The sequence below is a fragment of the Pelodiscus sinensis genome, chromosome 5 (assembly GCF_049634645.1).
Source record: "Pelodiscus sinensis isolate JC-2024 chromosome 5, ASM4963464v1, whole genome shotgun sequence".
Taxonomy (NCBI): domain Eukaryota; kingdom Metazoa; phylum Chordata; order Testudines; family Trionychidae; genus Pelodiscus; species Pelodiscus sinensis.
Genome location: NC_134715.1, coordinates 64,889,547 through 64,912,110, shown reverse-complemented (window position 1 = coordinate 64,912,110; position 22,564 = coordinate 64,889,547). Strand labels below are relative to the sequence as shown.

Here is a 22,564-nt window from a genome sequence, read left to right as displayed (position 1 = left end):
CTGCAGTCTCGACGTAGCCCCAGAGTTGATGTTATTGCACTTACTCTACCAAAACTGAAAACTAATTCTGAGGTGTGGTGGTAGCTTGTAAACATCATAGATCGGATTTACCATTATGTTACCCCATGAAAATCACTGAAATAACAGAAAACTGATGTAGTACAATAGAAAATCTTGCCCAATGAAAGGCAATGAATCTTTACTCAGAAAATTCAGATGTGCTACAGGTTCTACTTTATATAAGCTCCTGGTGTTCTAAATTTGCTTTATTGCTGCAGGGAATGCCTTGGGTTTAGGATTGCACCCTGATAAGCAAATTTAGAGTTGGGGATTGAGGAACATGAATTTAGGGAAAATTAAAGAAGTTTAGATCTACTATAGTCACATCTTGGGTCTCTGTTTCAAATCTCTGGGACTAGGGACTCAGATTGATGATGGCTCTCAGTGCATAGTAAAAACGTGATATTTAACACACACCTTTTGTGAGATACTAACTGCCTTGAACATCCACTGAAGACTAAGGTAACTAAAGATGTTCCCCATTTTGGAGTAGGTGCTCAGTATTTTGCAGCCAGATGGGGAGCGCCATTTCATATTCATTTTCAATAATGTGAAGTAAAATAATCAGCACCTTCTTATACTGCAGTGCATCGTATACACAAGTTGGAACTGTTTAACTCTGGAGCCTGTCTTATATCAAAGAAACCAGTCTCATATCCTGTCCTCGCAGGGTCATAAATGCTGTAAAAGAATTTTTTAAACTAACTGAAAGAAAAAAATGGGCCAGTGTTTGGATCTGTATTCAGTTTAAGTCTGGGAGCTCTGTTCAGAAATAAAAAGAAGAGAGAAATGTGATGGAGTAGAGTAAGTCTATGCATGTCTTTTATCAAACTAAAAACTCCACTTGGTTCTGTGGACACAATTTTGATTGAAAAACTGTTTTGTGCCTTCTCTGTGCTTTATAGCCTCAGTGGTGAGCTGAAACTCTCAGGAAATGTCAGGAGATATTTTTGCACCTAGCAGAAGGCTGGTGCAGAGCAATTAAGTGTCATTAACTTGTGGGGTCTGACATTCAAATGGAAGCACCAGAGAACAATGACCTACCTGTCACCAAAAGGAAGATGTTCTTCCAGGTGGGCTCGTAATTAACAAGGATCACCTGATGACTAACTGGAATCCACTGAGGAGAGTCACTTTGCCAGGGCCCTAGATGGTTATAGAACACTTTCTCACTGGCTATTTTAGAAAGAGAAGAGACAGAAGCACAAGAAAGCAACTCTTGCCAGAAGGAGAATTAAGAATGGAGCGTACTGAGATATTAAAAGATCTCTTGTTAAAACCAAAGGACTCTTAGGGAAGTGAGACATGGAGACAAAGTTTTGTGTGCAAATTTATTTTATTTTCTGTAGTTCTGCATATCATGTGTGCTTTCTGAATAATGTGATTGGTTTAGAAATTTTGCTTCAGAGCCTGTCCCCCCCCCCTTGCTTTTTGCCATCATGTAGAACTTGAGGGGGAAGTAGTAATCCAGAGGGTCTACAGTTTCAGTGGATCTCAGAGCATGCAAGAGCTACTGAGAAGGCTCGGAAAAGCTTACACTAGTTTTAAGGTTTGGCCAGTTGGTTGCAGAGTCCTATCTCTTAGGGTATGTCTACACTACCCCGCTAGTTCGAACTAGCAGGGTAATGTATGCATACCGCACTTGCTAATGAAGCCCGGGATTTGAATTTCCCGGGCTTCATTAGCATAAGCGGGGAGCCGTCATTTTTAAATCCCCGTTGCTTCGAACCCCGTGCAGCGCGGCTACACGGGGCTCGAACTAGGTAGTTCGGACTAGGTTCCTATTCTGAACTACCGTTACTCCTCGTGAAATGAGGTGTACCGGTAGTTCGGAATAGGTACCCTAGTCCGAACTACCTAGTTCGAACCCCGTGTAGCCGCGCTGCATGGGGTTCGAAGCAGCGGGGATTTAAAAATGACGGCTCCCCGCTTATGCTAATGAAGCCCGGGAAATTCGAATCCCGGGCTTCATTAGCAAGTGCGGTATGCATACATTACCCCGCTAGTTCGAACTAGGAGGGTAGTGTAGACATACCCTTAGAAAGCCTGCCAAACAGACGTACTCTGCATAATGAGAGTGTGTCTAGAGATTCAGTCAGAAACAATAACTAGACTCTGGTCAGACCCGAACAGCCAAAAGTGCACAAGGTTCAGTGGATGAATACTGCTTTGTATTGAAAACTTAAAATCCTTCTTCTATGTGCAGGCTAAGGGAACGTTCCATAGAGAAACATGGGATCTGAGAGGTGGCAGTCTGCAGGTAGCCAGTCCTGAGTCAGGTAGGATCAGTTATGCTTTTTTTTAGGGTACAGTCTGCTTCTCTTTCTTTTTGGGGGTCTTATGTATATTATTCTGAATTCTAACAAATCCAGTTTTGTTATGGTGTAGCTTTTGAGCAAAAATATTACACAGCTTGTTAAAGTAAAGTGAAGTGAAGGAAAGTAACTGGGTGGTGAAAAATCCCAGCCTAATAAGCAGGTGGTCATACCACTAAAATGCTGTGGTGCCATTTTTGGAAATATCAAATCTAGAAGATTATAGACTTGTACTTTCCACACTGCATCATCTTCTGCAAAATGGCTCTCCTCAAAATGGTGTAAAAATAAACAACATTAACCTGCTATAAAATAAAATTAAAAAATTAGGAAGCTCTTTTTAAAGCACTTAACCTTCCAGGCTTTTTTATGAACTTTAAGAGCACTCTCAATAAAAAGTGATAGCAAATATTGTTTATATGTTTTGAAAGAATGATGAACATCATTTGAAAGTTACATAAGGATATAGTGATAGAACTGTAGCCGTGTTAGTCTGGTGTAGCTGAAACAAAAAACAGGACTATGTAGCACTATAAAGACTAACAAGATGATTTATTAGGTGATGAGCTTTCGTGGGCCAGACCCACTTCCTCAGATCAAATAGTGGAAGAAAATTGTCACAACCATATATACCAAAGGATACAATTAAAAAAATGAACACATATGAAAAGGACAAATCAAATTTCAGAACAGATGCATGGAAGAGGAATTAATATAGGACTTGTCATAGTGGGTGAAACCAGTAATTTTCCAAGCCTGGATGTCTGTCTCAGGGGGCACATCTACACTACAACGTTAATTCGAACTAACTTAGTACGAATTAGGTAATTCGAACTAAGCTAATTCGAACTAACAGATCCAGACTAAAAAACTAGTTCGAATTAGCCACCCCAAAACATAGTCAGAGAAACGTCTTTACATTTTTGTATTAATTGGCCATCTACAGTGATTTCAATTAGGTTTTCATAATCTTGCACAGAAAAACTAACTGGCTTTTCTGTTATACTTAATGGATTTCAAATCCAGTTATTGTTGTCATTTATGGTTGGAAAATACTTCATGATGTTTGTGTATAAATCACAAGGTGATCTGCAATGTCCTGGCCAGGAGGGAGCGTATGGGAGGGGATTTGGGGCAGGGTGTCTGGCCAGGAAGGAGGGTACAGGTGGGTCTTGTGGCAGGGTGCCTGGCCAGGAGGAAGGGTACAAGAGGAGATTTGGGGCAGGGTGCCTGGCCAGGAGGGAGGGTACAAGAGGGGACTTGGGACAGGGTGTCAGAGGAAGCTGAAAATGTGGGCTCTTGGTGGGGGGGAGGGGAGTGAGGGGGATATGGATGCAGGGTCTGGGCATGAGGGAGGATGCTTACCTGGCTTGGCACCCTGCTGCAGCAGGGAAAGCCTCCAGGCAGCATGCTCTTGTTCCTGGGGGGAGGAGAGGGAGGGAGCTCAGTCGCCCCCCCCCCCCCCCGGCTCATGCAGCGGGGAACCCTGCGCAGTTGCAGCACCAGACCAGGCTTCCTGCTGGCAGGGTGGAGGGGGAGGGAGGGTGTAGAAACCCCGACCTTCCCAGCCAGATCAAACTCTGCTACTTCCCCCAGCAAGCTGGGGAAGGGCACAGGGGAGAGAGAACAGCAGCGCATGGGGGGCAGTGAGCCTGAGCATGCCCCAAGGGGGCAGGGTGGCAGCAGAGCCCAAGCAGGGTTCCATGCAGGCAGCAGTTTAAAAATGCCGAGGTCTGGGAGTGGATCCTTGGCTCTGGCCATTCCTCCTCTTCCCCCTCCCAGCAGCAGTGGCCACTGTAAAAGCTGCCGCCTGCACACAAGGAGGAGGAGGCTGCAAGGCACCAGGACAGGGCAGTCCTGTGGGGTGAGGAGGGGGCTGTGCCATGTGCGGGGGTGGGGCAGCTGCAGTGGGCATTGGAGCGGTCAAAGCTGTGTACCACCAGAAACCCATCCCTGCCAGCAAAGCCCCAATGGGAGCTGCCTCCGGGTTCTGCAGGGGGTGGGGGAGTAGAATTTTTTTGTGGAACCCTGAGTTCTACTTCATGGAACCCCAGAGTTCCGTGGAGCACCATTTGGGAAACACTGAATTAGTGATTTTGAAGCCATGTTTGTTTTGGTTCAGTTAGTATTGTTTTAAAATTATGTTTGCCTAGTTGCCTTCATGTGTATTTTATTTTGGGTATGAGGAGGGGAGGAAAGTTGGCTTGGGAAATAAATGAAATCTTATTGACATCTGCTGTAAGAATCCTTTCTATAGATCTAACTGACCTCCATTGTACATACTCAAAGATGTCTGTGCAAAAGAACAAGTTGTTCATGGATGATTGACGGCATATATGCCCTCCTGAACAAATCATATATGGATACATTGATAGATAATCTGTATACTGTTCGTCTGTCTAACAAGAGGTACATAGCAAGTGATCTATATTTCTCCCCAATGGAAATGATGATAGTAACAAAATGCATTTTACAGTGATTATATTGGATGTTCTATTTACATTTTACTACAATGTACTGTGATAATGTATGAATCTCTTTGTCCATTACCAAAACATAGAGGGAAATCTGGCAACTGTTTATGAGTGTGCTATAAATCTTCATAAGGAAGTGGAGGGAGTTACATATTAATCTTCCTTTTCAACCCTTCCCCTCCCACACACATACGTCAAAACATAGATTGGGTGGGAAATGTCATGACTTAACTATAAAAGCTAACTAACCTCAGACCTCATCCTGCAAACCAAACTGGAAATTGAAGTAAATGAATGCTTTTAGTCACAGTTTTTAACTCAACAGACTAAGAATCTTTTTCTTAGCTAAATATGTTTTCTGTGAATAGGGCAAGTGGAAATACTTCATGTAAATTATTAGCTAGGCTAATGTAAATTTAGAGTTCATTTAGTTTAATGGAATTTTTACCCTTATATTCCATCTAAAAGTGTTTGAAGTGGGAGATAATGTTATAGTATGCTCTTCCAAACATTTTTTCCACCCAGTGATGGTAAATAGCATGGCTACAATACACCTACCTATACCGTTCAGTTCTAGCACTGACTGTCATAGCATTTGTGTTTGAAAGAGAGGAAGTTTTAGAGAAGGGGAATATAGAAGCAATGGAAGACGAGTAAAGGTAGATGGGATATGAGCTGCTTTATTTAATAAAATTATAAGAAAGATCATACAGAGTGGAAGGAGATAGAGGGGCCCAGGCAGGCCTACCCCGTTCCTTGCTACACCAGAACCCAGAATTCTGCAGTACGGAGTCCATATCCAGGAACAAGGTACCTTTGAAGTTTTCCTCCTGCAATATAACCCTGGGGGAGAAGAAACTCTAGGGTGAACTCAGCTCAAGATTGGAGGCTCGTCCTGTAGACCAGATACAACAGCAGTTGCAGCACGGGCCATTGGACATTGATGATCTCATCAGAGTCATTTCTATAGCTTTTACTCTGAATATTTTCTCTCATCTGCTGACAGGCTGTTTGTTCCAGCCCACTACCAGTCTCTTCAGCTAAGCCTAACTGCTACTGTTTCCATGCTCAGCTCTTTCCTTCTTCCCTTCTCCCCATCACACCTCCCTTCCCTCAGTCCCCCTCTAGCTTCATTCTGTCTTTCTATTCCCCTCCTGCCAAAACTTTACTGAAAAAAATCTAACATGACATTTGTAAGCTATCACATCATTCACTGTACTTGGATGCTTGCCCTTCCCCCACTCCTTGCAACTGTTTTAGCTATTTAGACTTTTTTCAAGGCATGGATTTTTTTTTTACTCTATGTCTATACTGCACCTGGCAGAATGGATCAAGATTCTCAAATGGGGCATTACTTAATACAAACAAATAATAATAGGAAACTCTCTATAGAAAAAATGGCTTCAATGCATTATCAATAGATGGAAACTAAAATATAAATTCACCATAAATGTGGACGTTTTTAAGTGGATCTAGATAAAAGGAAAAGGTTGGTGCAGTAAGATTAGAGCTGAACTATAACCAAGTTTGGTAAATCATACCCAAATTATGAATTGAATAAGCAAACATCAAGAACAAATCAGAGCCAGACTAAAACAGGCAATACTCAGCTAATGCCCTGAGACCCAAAATCCAAACAGTTCAGGAAATGCTGCACATCATCCAGATTTACTTTGCTGCAAATTCTGAACAAGTTAATGCTAGAGCAGAGAGAAGATGACAGTGGTCAGCGTTTAAAGATGATGAGACAGGGGAATAAAGAGACTGCAACAAATATATAATTAACATTGACAGCAAGTGTTTAGGAAAAAGATGGACAAGTTGATGACAATAATCTATAACATGCATTTGCAGAAGTATGGTTAAGAAGATTGAAGCTGATAAACTATATGGGTCAAACAGGAAACCATCAGAGATTAAGTCTAATCTTAATAGCCTTGAAACAAGATGGAGAAAGGCAGTGGAGTGTGAAAGGCAATGAATTAATGAATTAAAAAAGTGAAAATTAAGATAATAGCTAAGGAGTTTCTGTTCAGCAGTAACAGAGGAGATGAAAAAAAACCCAGAAAGAGCTGCAAAGATGAAAGTCCTCTGTGGCACTGAGCAAAGGACATATGAAGAAAAAGGGGATGGAAGATTGAAAATAAAACAGAACAAGTAGGAAATTATCTGGCAGGAATGTATAGCAGGTCAATTCATAAATTTCAATCATTTGTATGCCTTAAGAAAAATTCAGACTCTTGCTTTACAAGAGTCACAACTGAGCTGGCTTACTACTCTTTCCCCTAAATGGGGGAAAAGGGGAGGAGAGAAATCACATAGCAGATTAACATAATTTCTGCAATGTCTTTAACAATCTGTCCCCTTATATTAGAGAGTGTCAGAAAAACCCAACTAGTGAGCAAGCTCATTTTAAAAAATGTTTTTCCAGTTTGTTGTGTTCATGAGGAAACAGCAAACTTAAATTCAATATAGAAATGTAAAGTGTGAGTGATCATGAGAACAGCAAAAAAATAAAGGCAGGGATGTGCTGCCAAAATTGTAACAAAAGCCTCCATCTAAAAATCTTTACTGAAGTTGGTGATATGATCAGTATCTCCCCTTTGCCCCAGTAAATAGTCCATTGGTTGTACATTGTCCCTTTGGTCTCTTGATAGAAATAGTCTATCACTTCTGTTACCTTTCTTCTCCCAAGTGACTCAATACTACTTCCCCCTCCACTCTAAGGGTATGTCTACACTAGCCCCCTAGTTCCATCTAAGGAGGCTAATGAGGGTGACCAAAATTGCAAATGAAGAATGGGATTTAAATATCCCATGCTTCATTAGCATGTTCCCGGCCGATCGCTATTTTAGGAATTGACTAGCCCGAAATAACTGCCAGCGTCTACACGTGGCAGTGAAATGGGATTCTGAATTAAAGCCCTAAATCGAATTAGCTGTTATTCCTCCTGCAATGAGGTTTACCAGTTAATTTGATTTAGGGCTTTAATTCGGAATTCCGTTTCACTGCTTCGTGTAGACGCGGGCAGTTACATCGGGCTAGTCAATTTTTAAAATGGCGACCGGCCGGGAACATGCTAATGAAGCGCAGGATATTTAAATCCCGCACTTCATTTGCATTTTCGGTCACCCTCATTAGCTTCCCTAGATCGAACTAGGGGGGTATTGTAGACATACCCTTAACTAATGTCTCACCATTATTTCCCCTCTAGATGCACTCTTCCTCACAGCTGTCCGTCACAGCCGCAGCAGTGGTAGTCTGCATTAGCAGCTTCTGCTAGCAATAAATGGCAGACAAGTCATTTTCTGGCTTGTGTGAAGCTGGATGCCTTTCATGAAGAGCAGTGTGGTGAATTCGAGAGAGGCTCCCTTCGGTTCCTGAGTGGGCAGTTTCCTTGAGATTGGGGTTTTCCCTGGCTGGCTTGAGCTCTGGGGTAGAGGGTATTTCTCTAGGTTGGTAGGTAAGGGACCAGGGATTTGGGTTCCCACCCAGTAGCAGCTCTTCAGACTCCAGGATGGGATGGTGGTTATGGGAAGAAGCATAGATTGCAGTGGCTACAAGACTCTTGCTGACAATAAAAGCTGCAATTCCACCCTTTCACAGAAAACAGAGTATACTCCAGCCTATGTGCCAGCTCTATTAGTGCGGGGAGGGAAGTGAGAGAGGTCTTTCTGTGCTCCTCTCTGCTAACTTTGAGCAGGTTTTATGGTCATAGGAGTTGCATATTTTTTGGGTAAAGAAATGAAGGGTGGCTAGTTGTGACCTTTCACTCCCTTTGCATACTCTCAGAAGGCTTTTCAGTTTTGTCCAGAATGCTGTATATTCTGCAGATGGATTGGGGGAAGCACAAGGTTAACTGCATGTTTGGCATGATTTTGCTGCTGTTAGCCAGGCAGATTGCTAGGGTAGATGGCAGCTAATGAGAGGCTGAGGAATGACAGACACCAAGGAATAAAACGGTTGGAGACAACTCTAGAAATTAGCAAAGAGAAAGTAGTAAAGTGAGAAGAAACAGGAAAATGTGATCATGATGGGGAAGAATGATAGGTATTTGACAATGAAGACCATCACAGAGTGGCATAGCTAGGAATTGAAATTTGTGTGTGTACACAACTTAAGATGGGTGGGCCATGACCAAAGATCTGATGTTGCAACAAATCATTCATATTGCAAATGATTTAAAACAATGAAACCCAAATATATTAAATGTCACTTCAGGCATCAATGCAATATAAACAGATTCCTCATAAAATTTCAGTAAATGTGCTTTAAAGAGCCAAGCAAGTTATATCACAAAACTGGAAAGAACATAGCAATCTTAAAAGTTAACTAATTTGTAAATTAAATAAGTCAATAAAATACTTATATTGCCCACACAGTGTCCTCTTGTCTCCACTCCACCTTTCTGCTAGAGAAAACACTGAATCTTGCCATTAAGTGTGGCAATTACAGAGGTCATAATCCATGGAATTGCCCAGGTCCTTTTCAAATGACAGGAGAGAGAGCATATTCAAGTGATTTTCAGATTATTCGTGGTGGAGTAGAGCCTTTCTACTTAAAAATTTGTGCTTATGCATAAATATATTCAAGTGGCAATCAGATAAAACTTCTATCAGTGTTGGATAATTTTTCCACTGTTGATCTGCACTTCATTTGTTGAATGAACATTGAAATTTAAGATTAATCCAGATCAATACTGTACAAGGAACACACTGATTTGAGGCTTTCCTGCTTGTGAAAATGTGTGTAATTTTGGCAAGCATGCAGCCATGATTTTCACGAGGCCATATGTGTTACTTTGAATGTGGTTTTTAATTCAGAAAGCTGAGAATCTAAACTATGACTCTACATTGCTGCCAGATATTCATTAGAATTAATCGTGCTTGAATTTCCCAAAGATGAAGTAACAAACAAATCATTCAGTTCATTTGGTTATTTTCTCTTCTGACATGACATTACATCCCAGATTTCAATTTCATACTTCTTCATCAATTCATTAGTTAACAACAGCACCTGACTGAAAGAAACCATTCACTTGACTGCTTCTTAAATTGATATAGAAGATAATAAAGTGGGTTTGTTTAGTCTGGAGAAGACTGAGGAGTTTTCAAGTACATAAAAGAATCTTACAAGGAGGAGGCTGAAAAAATGTTCTCTTATATCTCTGAGGCTAGGAAAAGAAGCAAGGGGCATAAATTGCAGCCAGGGCAATTTAGGTTGGACATTGGGAAAAACTTCCTCTCAGGCTGGTTAAGCACTGGAATAAATTGCCTAGGAAGATTATGGAATCTCCATCATGGGAGATTTTTAAGAGCAGGTTAGACAAACACCTATCAGGGATGGTCTAGATAAAACTTAATCCTTCCATGAGTGTAGGGGACTTGGCTAGGGACCGCTTCAGGTCCCTTCCAGTTGGGAATGTGAAAGGTTAAACAGGGAGCATCACCCTTAATGGATGATTCTTACCAGTTCTGGTCAACTGGTAGGGGCTGAAGCAGCTCCCTGTCCCCTGTCCGCAGTGGGCCTGGGCACATCACAGTCCCACCCCTGCCTGTGGTGGTGGAGAAGGGACACTCCAACCCACCCTCTTTAATCAGTTAACTGGTAAAACATCATATTTAACTGGTTAACCAATTAAAGGGAATTTTACATCCCTGCTTCAAGTCTTATAATTCTATGATTCTCAAATGTTTACATATACTCTCTCTAAGACCCTGTATCAGATCAATACAGTCAGTAATGGATAGAGTCGTGCTTATCAGGCTATGTTGGACCGCAGGACAAATTGATGTGATTGAAAGAGGCTGCAACTTTATTCCTAAATGGGAGTGCTCAATAGAAAAAATTGTTCAAAACATTTCATTCAATAATTTATTTACATATCCCTGGATGAATGTTGATAGCCCATCCTCTTACTCATCCTGGTCTACTGCCAACCTACTGCTAGGACCTTGTCACCCTTCACCTTGAATAGAGTTAAGGAGAACTATAAAGGAGGGGCAGTCCTACCAAAACAGTCATAGGAGCTCCCCCATGTTTTTGCTTCTTTATATCATTCCCCACTCCCCCCCCCATCTATTTTATCTGATCACCATATCCATTTCCTATGGAGTATCTGCTTTGGATATAAGCCCTAAGTTTACATAATGAGTTCCAACACTGTAGCCTTATTTTTTGCTTCCCACTAAGAGGCAAACCCACTGTGTCGAAGGCAAAAAAACCCTCAGCCCAACCTAGCCAATCCTGTGTCAAGGAAAAAATTCCTTTACAGTACTCCAAGAAAGGATCAACTAGTGTAATGTCCACAGAAGAGCATGATAAAACCTGGTATTTCAATTAGTTCTATGGCTCTTTGTGTACAGCGGGGGAGGAGAGAAGGGGGATAACACTCAACATATTCTTGATGAAAAGAAGGTCTTTGCTGTATAGACATGGGCATGAATAGTCTCTTCAATTCCAGTCACCTATGGGAAGAGGTGATAGATCAATATCTTCATGCTGAGCTGGTTCTCTAGTCACCCTTAAAAGGGCAACACACATACTCTGATAAGCCAAACAAGGTTCTCACTGCTTAATGTGCAGTAAGGTCATTTGTGACCCTTTGGTAGTGCAGTCATGCATGTCCCAAATTTTTCTAAAAGTTACTGCTAAAACAATAACTTTTTTTGTTTGAATTTTTTGAGAAGTGATTGTTGTTTGTCCTTCACATTGTATAAATTCCCACCATCTTTAATCCCTCTTTAAGTGTGACATCATAAAGTATTAATATTTTGCTCACTGCACCAGATGTGGATATCCAACATATATCAATATTCTGTTCAAGCTCAGGATATTCTTGCTTGTTCTACCAAGAACCAAAAATGCCTGTAAGTGCCCATCATAAAAGTGTAAAACAAGTTTATAACCTCAAAAAATCAGTGGCAATATTTGTATCTATTTTAGTCACTATGGTACAGACCAGGTTAAGGCAACAACTGTTACAATGCATATAAATCACTCACAAAAACTGTTTCTCAGAATTACATGTACTCCTCTATTAATTCCAGAAAAAAAATCCCATCTAAACTGAAGTAGATATGCAATTTGTGCTCTAGTACAAGCACTTCCAAAACTTTAAGAATTTTCTCAGAAAGACCATTGCAGTTATGTCATCTGTAGCTACAATTCCCACTATTCTAACTAGTCCGTTGTGCACTTCAGCTCCCATTTTGAAAGAGTTTTGGGTTAATTGCCAAGAATTTCACAGTAAGTGTTGTAGGTTTTGTTTAATTATTGATTAACCTTACCCAGAAATAATGATGCTTCAACGTCTAAAAGGTTTTTCTGTATAGCTGAGCTCATCACGGTAGCATTTTAAAGAACTTCACTTTGAATTTCCATGTCATTTACTGGTTACTCTGAAAAGCTCAAGAAAATTTCATTTAACTTTCCTGGACTTCTCTGTGTCACTATAAAGAAATGCATTGTTTTGGACAGCACAGCACAATGTGGTGCACAACTTTAATAAGCTCATATTTTTTATTTATTAATAAGGTGTTCACTGCATCCTTGAAACTCTGGTTTAAAATATTTCCATGACCTGATACTTGACACTCTTTATGGTTGGCATGGAGAGTGCTATTACATGTGCTTCGGTTGACTTATATTAGGAGTTGGTCTGATACATATGCTTCCAGTCACTGAAGCCACACGGACATAATGGCTGCGTCTAGACTTGCAAGTTTTTCCGCAAAAGCAGCCAATTTTGCGCAAAAACTTGCCAGCTGTCTATACTGGCCGCTTGATTTTGCGCAAAAGCACTGACGTTTTACTGTCCGAAATCAGTGCTTCTTGCGCAAATGCATTGACGTTCCCATTCAGGCAAAAGCCCTTTTCCAGAAATGCTTTTGTGAAAAAGGGCCAGGGTAGACAGGAAGCTAAGACGTTTTGTGCAAAAGCAGGCTAAATGGAAAAAAGCCCTATGGACACTTGGAGACTCTGTAGCCACAGTCAGCTCCTTGGACTTCCTGGTAACCCGATCCCCCTTAAAGCAGACGCAGGCTGCTGAGCTCATGCAGCAGGAGCCCAAAGTCTTAGAACATTAAATAATGTGTATGAGAGAATTGATCCCTGGTATACTCCTCATACTTTTGAAAATCAGCCTGTAATAAAACCATGAGCCCTCCTACAAATTGAACTTCTGAAATCTGGCTTAAGATCAGTGATGACAAAACCAAAGCTGTACATGCTTCCTATGCAACGGAAATGAATGTCCTGCTTATGCTGTATATTGGTGGCAATGATACCAAATGAGCAGATAACCTTATCTATTTGGACCGCCAGTTGACAACAGAACAGTCTATAATTGAAGAAGTCTCATGTCAAATCGGTGTGGCCTAAGCAGCATTTTGACATCTTCAAAGGCCTCTGCTTGGGTGACAGGATATCTGTGAGATAGCTAAGCTATGAGTGTTCATTGTGGTAGTGATGACAGCTTTGCTTTATGGAACAGAAACAGTGTTGAAAAACAGCTGAGTAAAGGAAACTACACAATTTTCAGTGTCAAATGTTGTTGTGTATTCCTAACAACCATTGGTTGATTTGTCCTAACCAAAGAGTTGCTGTCTTGCACACAGTAAGGACAAGTTGACTGCACAATGCAAAGGAAGGTATGCTTTTATAAAAGGATTATAAATCAGAGGTCAAAAGAAGTAGAGCACAAGGCTGACCATGAATGAGGCTGGAAGATGCAATTCTGAGGGATTTAAGAAGTTTAAATCCTCTCATACTGATGCTTGCCAAAGGAAGATGATTTACAAGGGACCATTCAATATGAAATCCATTTACATTCCACCAGCACTATATATATAGTCTAGTCTAGTGATTGCTTCTGTTGCCTAATGACACAAACTTCTACAGACACAACCAGGGAAAATCATTGCTGTATTCTGCTAAAAATAAAGTCAATAACAAAAATTCCTGATTACATTTGTGTGAAATCAAAGCACACTAGAAAATGGTGTACCACTCTTGCTAACTTTAGGGTGCATAATTGTCCATTTGCAGACCCCAGAATAAATCAGGACACAAGGACATCCATAACTAAGGAGTTATGCTGTTGTAAAATAAAAACCTTGGTCTTGCTGCTGTGGAACTCTGAGCACCACCCATATTAGACCTTAAAACTAATGTTCTCCATTTCTATTGGTTTAGGATGCTTTAGTAGTTAGTTACACTATGCAGTAGTGATTAAGTATTTAGAGCAATTCACTATTTAAACAACTTTACAGATATCCTACTCCGTGCACCATAATCAAATCTCTAGTGATTGTATCAAAATGTCATATATTATAAAAACCCATAAACTCGAAAAAGTGATGCTGACATTTGGGTTTCAAACAGCATCTTTAATACTTTACCTTTTTATTTATTCCATTATTAAGTAAAGTTCCTTTTTATTCTTTTTTTTCAGTTACAATAAATTAGCATTCAAAGTCAGCAAAAGAAGACATTGAAAGATGCTGCACAAGCATCTGTGACAAAAACTAAGGAGCTCTGTCAGCATATATTGTCTCACTGAGAATGTTTGGTTGCACTAAATTAATTTCAAAATGGATCTTTAAACCAGAGCCTATATAAAAAAAATATATTAAACAGTTGGAGCTTAGATTCCGTCCATTAGTTTTTCAAAAATCGTATTTCCTGTTGTAATAGGCTTGGAATTGCAGCTAGTAATCCAGTTAAGAGCTCTGTAACTCACATCTATGCTCTATATAAAGTTTTCTGTTGTTGCTGCTTAACTTCAGGGGGTACGTCTACACTACAACGTTAATTCGAACTAAGCTAATTCGAACTAACGCGTCTAGAACTAAAAACTAGTTCGAATTAGCGTTTTGCTAATTCGAACTAGCAAGTCCACATTGAGTGGACCCTGAACAGGGCTTAAGGATGGCCGGAAGCAGTGCCGGCAGGGCATCAGAGGAGGACTTAGAGCGTGGAGATGCTGTCTCAGGCTAGCCGAGGGCTGCGCTTAAAGGGTCCCGACCCCCACCCCGGACAGACAGTTCTAAGGGGTGCCCCGCTTGCAAAGCAGTCCTGGCTTGGATTGCCCGGAGTACCCACACTGGGCACATCACACCACTCGGCCATCAGCCTGGCTGCACTTGCCGCAGGCTGCCATCTGGGGAGAGGGAGTAATCGGGGGGCTGCAGGAGAGCTTCCACCCCCAGAAGCCCGCAGAGCCAGCCCAGTCCTCCCCATCGGGGGCTTGTACCCCATTCCTCCCTCACCTCCTTCCACTTACCCTTCCCTAGCCCCCCTTCCTGATGTACAAAATAAAGGACAATTGTGTTCAAAAATAGAATCTCTCTTTATTGAACAAAACTGGGGGAGACTGGGAAAAGGAGGTGGGAGAGGGGAAGAGAGAGGCTGGGAGAGGGGAGGGCAACTAAACTGATCAGGGGTTGGGAACAGGTCCCATATGAAGAGAGGCTAAAGAGACTGGGACTTTTCTGCTTAGAAAAGAGGAGATGGAGGGGGAACAGGATAGAGGTCTCTAAAAGCAGGAGTTGGGTGGAGAGGGTGCATACAGAAAAGTTCTTCATTAGTTCCCATAAAGAAGGACTAGAGGACACCAAAGGAAAGGAATGGGTAGCAGGCTTCAAACTAGTAAGAGAAAGTTGTTCTTCACAAAGCAAAGCAAAGAGTCAACCTGTGGAACTCCTTGCTGCAGGAGGCTGTGAATGCTAGAAAGGGAAGTGAGATCAAGTCATGGAGGTTGGGTCCATGGTGTGGTATTAGCCAGGGGGTAGGAGTGGTGTCCCTGGCCAAGGTTTGTGGAAGGCTGGAGAGGGATGGCACGAGACAAATGGCTTGGTCACTGTCTTCGGTCCATCCCCTCCAGGGTCCCTAGGGTTGGCTGCTGTCGGCAGACAGGCTACTGGGCTAGATGGACCTTTGGTCTGACCCAGCACGGCCATTGTAAGCTCAGGGCTCAGGGTCGGGGGTCTCAGTGGACCCCCTTGATTCTCTTGCACACCTGCTCCTGGGTGGCTAGGCTGGCAGCTCTCCTGCCCTAGACGGCCACTTTCCTGTGCCTAGTGCGGAGATCGTGGACAAAGGTGGGTGCCCGCCTCTTGCGGTCCCGGGCAAGCTCCCGGGAGCCGCCAGCCTGGTCCCGGGAAGAGGGGGAGGGCTGGGGGGCATCGGGTGGGTGGCTCGATCTGTGCCAGGTGCAGGGTCTGCTGTCTGGGTGCTGGCAGGCTTGCACCTGGCACAGGCACCATAGCCAGCCCGTGCCCCTTTAAGGGCTCCGGGGCTGGGAGGGGGGCAGTAGAGTTTCCCTGGTGTTGGCCAGAGTGGCCACCAGGGAAACCTGGGGAGGGCTAGCCTCCCACTAGTTCGAATTAAGGGGCTACACTCCCCTCAATTCGAACTAGCTAGTTCGAACTAGGATTAATCCTCGTGGAATGAGGATTACCTAGTTCGAACTAAGCGCTCCTTTAGTTCAAATTAAATTCGAACTAACGGAGCACTAGTGTAGCGCCTATGAAAGTTAGTTCGAACTAACGTCTGTTAGTTCGAACTAACTTTGTAGTGTAGACATACCCTCTGTGAGTAGTATCCTTACTGTCTCAGCATCTAGCTATTTACTTTGATCTGCTTAGGTTCAAGTACTCATTCTTCAGACACTTAATGATGCCCTGTCTCACCCCCCGTTCCTTTTTCCTTTTTTTCTTTCATTCTTTTTCTCCCCTCTCTCTTTTCCCTCTCCTATTTATTTCGAGTTTTCATGTCCCCTACTCATACTCCGGTTATCTGAAGAAGTGGGGTGTGCCCACGAAAGCTCATGATACCATCTACATGAAGATAGAATTATAAACATCTGTAGCAATACTAAATTGATTGGCATAACTGTATGAGATACAGAATAAGAAAAAAAAAACATCAGAAAAGAATCATAGCATCATAGAATCATAGAATACTAGAACTGGAAGGTACCACACAGCAGGACCAAACACCATATAGATCATTCCTGATAGATGTTTATCTATCCTGCTCTTAAATGTTTCCAAGGATGAAGATTCCACAACCTGCCTATGTAATTTATTCCAGTATTTAACCAACCTGACAGTTTTTCCTAATGTCCAACCTAAACCTCCCTTGCCACAATTTAAGCCCATTTCTTCTTCTCCTGTTATCAGAGGTTAAGGAGAACAATTTTTCTCCTTGTAACATCCTTTTAGGTCCTTGAAAACTGCTATCATATCTCCTCTCAGGCGTCTCTTTTCCAAACTAAACAAACCTAATTCCCTTAAAGGTCATGTTTTCTAGACCTTTAACAATATTTTTGTTCTTCTTTGGACCCTTTCCAATTGTAATGCATCCCAGAATCATGTTTGCTTTTTTTTAAAATAGTGTCCCACTATTGACTCGTATTTAGCTTGTGGTCCACTATGAAATATTTGCTGTATACAGTATAGGTATGTCTACACTATGGGATAAGGTTGAATTAAGACGTTAATTGTGTAGCTGAAGTTGAAGTACCTTAACTTGACTTTTGAGACTGTCCACACTGCAGGAAATTGAAGGGAGAACACTTGCCCTTTGACTTCCCTTGCTCCTTGTGGAAGCAGGACTACCAGCATCAACCAGAGTGCCCCTCTCAGTTTGAATTAGTGTGCCTTCACTAGACCTGCTAATTCAAACTCAGGAAGATCAACAGCAGTGTTCCCTCTAAGATGTTCCATTCATGAGCAGAGTCGGTGTTGTCTTGTGCACCAATATTAAGATCATGTGCTCTTGTTCAGATGTGTGCCATTGTGGTACCCAAGTTATTAACAAATACCATATATATATATGGTATTTGTTAATAATACACATACACACACACACACACTCTCTCTCTCTCACACACACACACACACACACACACACACACACACACACACACACACAGTATATTAAAATGTTATGGAAGAAAGAATACTACAACAAAGGATAATTAACAAGGTACATGACTTTAAATATTTATTTAATATGAAGTCAAATAAAAAGAAAATACTGCAAAGTTTTCAGTATGTTTGATTAGCCTCAAGGCTGCTCTAAATCTGCACTGTCCACAGTTCCACAGAATTCATAGGAGGCCGAGAATAAGCACACTGTAGCACTGCTCATTCTGTGGCAGCGGTGGCCAGAGCCCCAGGTCCTTTAGAATCACTGAGGGTACGTCTACACTGCGGCACTATTTCAGGATACTTCCGGTATCCCACAATAGCATATTCTGCATCTTGACAGTGTGCCCATTATTTTGAAATATCTTTTGAAACAACAGGCATGCTATTCTGATGTTCATCCTAAATCTCATTCCATGAGCATTAAGGGATGTTTTAGAATAGTGCTCTATTTCAAAATCTGGCACTATGTAGACCACTCCAAATTTTGAAATAACCTATTTCAAAGTACACTTGAAATAAGCTACACAATTTGCATAGCTCAAATTTCAAGTTACAGGTGCAGTGTGGATGCATCTAGTGTCACAGGGAAACTGCCCTCTTTGCTCCCCCATCCCTTGAGAGATCTGGCAGGGCATTAGCTCCTGGGTTCGGTGGCAACACATGTATGCCACTAAAAGTCGGGCAGTGAAGCTTCTGTTTATTAGCTCTTTTGCTGACTAAATACTTCCACCCCCAATGAATGGGCATTCACATTGTTATCAGGAGAACGCTCCTGCGCACCACATACTGATCACACTGGTACTTGACACTGCAAATTTTTTGTGTTGGGAGGCAAGGCCTAACACCTCTGAAGGACATAAGCTTAATTGTTCAGTTGCCAGTATAGACATAGCCAAGCCTACTGACAGACAACTCAGCTACAAAATCCTGAAAATTGCAACTTTTCAGAACCCTGTGTGCACACGCTGACAATAACAGAATCACATGTAACTGAGCCATCATTGGGCCAATTCCTGCTCGATATTTAGACAAATAAATCAGTGTATCATTAAAGACACTATTACAGTATGCTGGCCAGATAAATCACTAGCTGTGAGAACTATTTATTATCAGTGTGCATCTACAGTTGATTCACTGGGTCTTTCAAAGGAACATGCAGACTCAAAATTACACTGGTGTAATACAGGACTTCTTTTACTTACTGTATCTATAGAGGAAAGTGGAATGTCTTCTGGACTGTACTGGGAAGAGTAACCAGAAATGGGTACTATTAATGACACATGTAATTTATGGTAAAAACACAAGAAGCTTATGGTAAGCTGATAAATAATGTTTGTACCAGTACTGAGAGATGAAGAGTGCATTTGACAACAGTTTTAGTTGCATTTAGTAATACAAATTTCACTGTCAGTAGTTTCACAAGGAGCACTAAGCAAGTAATAATTTCAGATTAATAATGTTTCAAGGAAGAATAGAAAGGAAGGATTGCATTGCATTTCTCCTACCTACACTGTTATTGTTACTATTAGAAGCACGACCATCAGCTTCTTGTTTCTGGTTCAAAATCAAACAACCTTTACCCTCAACCCAACACTCTTTTTAAAGAGTAATACAGATATGTATATTTTAGATGGACTGTAGCTTTGCTTTGTACAATATTGAAAAATGTTTAGATTTTCCATATTCCACTGCTTATGATTACTACAGCAAATATCTTTTTCATTCCACTTTTAAATATTCTTTTATTTCAGTTCAAGTATGGAAGAATGAAATCCAAAATCAAGTACATTAAGCATGCCACCAACAGCTGTAAAAACCCTACATTTTAGTTTTTAAGGACAGTTCAAAACAGAGTGATTTTGTTTCTAATGTATAAATTTACAAATAGAGTAAGCTCCAAAACTAGTCCTGAAGAAAAACAGCTCCCAAAATAGTATTTTGTGTTCATCTGTTTTCTTTTAAAAGAAGTGTAAATATTTATCACTATTGCTGATTTACAGCTGTGTGAGAGCAGAATCAGTCCCACTCGAGACAAAAGAAATGCTGATTTTGCTTTCACTTATCCTGATTCTGTATTTTCTATCCCCCAAACCAGTTGGAGCCACACAGCCCTGGAGCAGCCGCCTGCCCACCACATGGCTGCCGCCTCAAACCCTGGGCAGCAACCTTTCCACTGCCTCAACCCCCGGTGGCAGCACCCCACTTTCTTGTGGCCCCAAACCTCGGTGGCAGCTGCCCACCCACAGCCCCAAACATCTGTGGCAGCCACCAGCCCACTGCAGCCCCAAACCCTGGTGGCAGCAACTTGCCTGCAACATGGCTGCCAACCTGGGTGGCAGCCACTTGCCCACTTACCCTCCTGCAGCCCCAAACCCTGGTGGCAGCCACCCACCCGCTTGCCTTCCTGCACCCCAAACCCCGGAGACAGACATCTGCCCACCACATGGCTTCAAATCCTGGAACAGCTGTCCTCCAACACAGCCCCAGCCGCCAGCCTGCTCACTCTTTTGCAATCCCAAACCCCAGTGGCAGACAACCACTGGCCTGCCATGTGGTTGCAAACCCTGGCGGCAGCTGAAACAGCCATTCCCCAGCACAGCCCCAGCCGCCAGAGTAGCAGCCTCCCAGCCCTGGGCCCAGCTGCCACGCAGCCTTAGCCGTTGGAGCAGCCACACCACTCACCTTCCAAATCCAGCAGAAAGGTAAGTGCTGCTGTGCAGCTCTGGGAAGGAGGTGGGTGGGCTTGGAATGGTTTGTGTGTGGCCACGCAGATGCACATCTTAGAGGGAACACTGATCAACAGCACCAGCTTCGATCTTCTCTGTAGTGCAGACATACCCTATATGGTGAAGGAAAGGAACATCTACCCCATGACTGAGGGCACATTAAAAGGCAAGGTGCACCAGAGTAGCCCTACCAGACATTATCAGATAATTCACAACCTTGGACATAAATAAGATGAAAAGTCAACAAGGCTCATGGATCCTGCATATTATAATTTACCCTGTCCACAAATCTATTCTGACAACCTAATGAAAACAATTAAGACTGCAATTTTTCACCCCTGAAATCTATCAGAACTCTCATGAAAGATTTCCAGATTTGGGGACACGATTATTTGTTTTAGATCAGCAAAGGACCTCCCTAATTTCATTTAATTTTCAAACTTTACAGTTGTAGTTCACTGAGATATTTGCTGCCTAAAACACCAAATTTATTTTAGTTTAATAAACCATTAAGAAAGTAAATTACACCCGTCTCCAGAATATATAGTCATGTCTAATGCAGATCTCAGCCTACTTTTATATTACATTTCTCTCTGAACAGAGATCACGTAGTAGGGTAACAATTTTTTTCATTATGCCCATCAAGGAAAATCAGGAACAATTTAAACTCCATGATTGTGTGAACGGCATTTAAAGGAAATAGCCTTCCTTACACCATTTAAATTTTTTTTACCCACAAGCCTGAATATGAATAACCTGTTGGGCCAAATTGCACACTCGGGAACATCAGAGACTTTAGTTACTGTGATGTAGAGAGTACAATTTGACTCTCGGTCTGTTTTTTTGTAGTGATCAGGAAGTGGAGTGGATAGAGCTTTAAAGACCTTTAAAGCTCAAAATCCATTGCTTAATAAAACAAATATAGTCAAAGTATGCTTATTTTTCCCAAGACTATTTTCATTTTTCATTCTTCTGTGCAAGTGTAAGGGTACCTAAGGCTGGTTAAATTGTGCAGACTAAACTTGAGAGCTATGGATCCAAAGGCATTAATTGTTACTGACTTAAGGCACCAAATCCCTTTTTTCAGATGTACCCCCAGAATCCAAAACCACTAAATGTTCACTGACCAATAGGTTATTGAAATCACACCGTTAATGTGGATTACACAAATTGCAAGTTATTTAGTAGCCAGTGCATTTTGAAACAATACAGGGGCATACAACATGCTTACAGAACCCTATTAGAAGATATTAATTGTGTAGGGTTAAATTGTCCATTTTTAGCCAATGATTCAAGAGCATTTTTTTTGCATTAACTCTAAAATTGTAAATGGCTTCAGTGTTCAGTCTAAACCACATGCATTTTCAATGCATATATTCACTTTAGGACTTTTAGGGGTTTTTTTTAAAGTGACTCTCCAGGGCATCTAACAACAGTTTCATGTTAGCAAATAAAAAAAGAACATTACTTTCAAATGGGATGCATTCATGTCTGTATATTCTCTGAGTTCCAACTCTGAAATCATAGAACAGGCCAGTTCATTGTAATGAAACATCGCTTAGTTTCCAAACTTAGATTATAGCTACACTATGGGGTATCCTGGAAAAACTCTGCCACATCCAGGGAACATGTCTGCTCTTCCACTTTTTTTTTGCAGAAAAGTAGATGCGCTCTTTTGGAAGCCCTGTCTTTCTCCTCCTATGAGGAAGAAGGGCTCTTCCGAAAGAGGAGGCTTTTCCAAAATTTGGCCCAGAATAGAGGGGCAAATTTCAGAAAAGCCTCTTCCGAAAAAACTATCGGAAAAAGGTATGCAAATTGTGAAGCGCAATTTGTGTACCTTCTTCCGATAGATCATTGTAATGTAGACATAGCCTTAGTCTTTACAATCTCATAGACTGCTAAGGTTTAAAAAGAAATTTCATAAATTAACATATTTGTGCTAATTTTTAAAGAAACTAGTCTCTCCAGGTGGTAAAATAGTCTAGGGTCCTTTCTGTTGGAACAGAGAAAAGAAACACTGCCTTTGGTCTTGGAACTCTTCTTGATTGTGG

At 41.6% G+C, this 22,564-nt stretch overlaps 1 long non-coding RNA gene across 1 annotated transcript in view; it reads left to right on the top strand.

Moving 5' to 3' along the window:
• The window catches only part of LOC112546253 (uncharacterized), a 245,657-nt gene that overhangs the window by 204,288 nt on the left and 18,805 nt on the right, over positions 1-22,564 (top strand). Inside the window, exon 6 of the long non-coding RNA XR_012904209.1 lies at positions 2,267-2,339. This is a non-coding gene — a long non-coding RNA (uncharacterized LOC112546253). The remainder of the gene's footprint in view (positions 1-2,266; positions 2,340-22,564) is intronic.